Raw genomic sequence first — 2,042 nt, 5'->3', positions numbered from 1 at the left:
GGTCCTTTTCATTCTCTACCACTGTCAGAGTAGTACCACAGAGTTGATACGTTGCTCTGGGGTTGCTGTTTCCCATATGTAGTACTTTACATTAGTCAATGTTAAACTTCATTTTCCACCTCTCAGCCCATCTGCTCAACCTTTCCAGATCCTGTTGCTGCAGCATAGCGTCAGTAGTGTCCTTAACAACCCTGCCAACCTTTGTATTGTCTTCAAACTTGGACATTAAGCTTGATATACCATCATCAATATTATTTATAAATACAGAAAACAATAATGGACCCAACACTGAACCCTGAGGGACTCCACTAATAAAATTAGTCCACTATGAGCAGTATCCATTGATTACCACTCTGTCTTCTCCCCCTCAACCACTCCTTGTCCATAGCAGCAATATGCATCCAGTGCCCCACTGCTCCAATTTGTGCAGCAGTCTTCCATGTGCAACAGTATCAAAAGCCTTTATAAGATCCAAGTATATAATATCAAAGTTATCCCCTGCATCCAGTTCTTTTGTGACTGCATCAAATTGGTCAGGCAAGACTTCCCCTTAACAAAACCATGCTGTGTCTGAGTTAAAACTGAAGTCTTGTCTAGATGATCCTGCAGTGTTTCTTTAACCAGTGCCTCCATTAATTTAATTTTCCTGGAACAGAAGTTAAACTCACAGGTCTATAATTACCTGCGTCAGCCTTTGATCCTCCTTTGTGAATTGGGGTCACATTTCCACATCTCCAGTCTATGGGTACCTCCCCTGAGTCCAAGGAAGCTCTCATAATTATGGCTAAGGGTTTGCTTACTTGCTTTGCTCCCTCCTTTAATATAACTGGATAGATCCCATCCACCCCTTGTGCCTTTCTTTTGTTTATCTTCAACAATTTCTCCTCCACTTTACTCTCAGTTATTACAAGATTATCTAGCTTACTGCCAGAGTTGAATACACCTCTGGCTTTCCCCTTGCTGAATAACTCCTCATGCGTGAATGTCGATGCAAAATATTCATTTAGTTAGTTAGCTACATGAGCAGGATCATCAACAGTTGAACCATCGATATCAAGTGGACCAATCTGATTCATCCGCTTCCTTCTAGAGTTTACATAAGTAAAGAACTCTTTGCTGTTTTTCTTTGCATCCCTTGCCAGAGATTTCTCGTAATCTGCCTTTTCCTGCCTAACCTCCTTTGTAACTTGGTTACAGTTCAACTTATATCTATCATAGGCTTCTGTGTCACATGTTAATTGATATGTATCCCATGCATTTTTCTTCTCTGCCACATGTCTCACTAGTTCATCTGACATCCATTTAGGCCTAAACCTTGAACAATATTTCTTTGTTGGTATGTAAAGCCTAGTAGCTTCCAAGATTAATTCTTTGAATGCCTCCCATTTTGAATTTGCTGTTGGTAACATCATCAGTTGGTCCCACCGTATACAAAAGCAAAAACCCTTCCCTTTACCCCTGATGGTAGTTACCTCTTTGAGTAAATCCCACTTCGGCACACTGTGATCACTGTCACCTAGTGGTTCCTTTATCTACAGATTCTTAATGTATGAAGAATCACTACTGATAATCAGATCAAGAGTATTATTCCCTCTAGTTGCCTCCCGAACATGCTGATGTAGAAAACAATTATCCAATAAATCAACAAAAGCCTTGCTAGTGTGTGAGTGACCGTCCCACAAATTCTAGTCAATATCTGGGAAATTAAAATCTCCCATCTGGGAAATTAAAATCTCCCATTATAAGACTCTGATTTACTGGCCCACTCTATTTCCCTGTACAGTTTCTTATTATAGTCATCAGAGTCATTAGGCCTACAATACATTCCTACTCTCAATTTTGATCTCCCAATGCTTATGTCACACCAAACTGACTCGAGACTGCGATGTTGACTGGCTTGACTTGGATTTTATGTGTTTTCTTAATAGCATAACCCCTCCTCCCTTCCTATTCTGTCTATCCTTTCTGTAGATGTTGCATTCCCCAAATTCCAGTTCTGCATTCCTTATATCTGTGTGACACCACGTCTCTGATATTCCAAC

The sequence above is a fragment of the Mastigoproctus giganteus genome, chromosome 2 (genome assembly GCF_048544385.1).
Source record: "Mastigoproctus giganteus isolate SK-2022 chromosome 2, ASM4854438v1, whole genome shotgun sequence".
NCBI lineage: Eukaryota > Metazoa > Arthropoda > Arachnida > Uropygi > Thelyphonidae > Mastigoproctus > Mastigoproctus giganteus.
The sequence above is the reverse complement of the archived record's forward strand: the minus strand, read 5'-3'. Positions refer to the sequence as shown.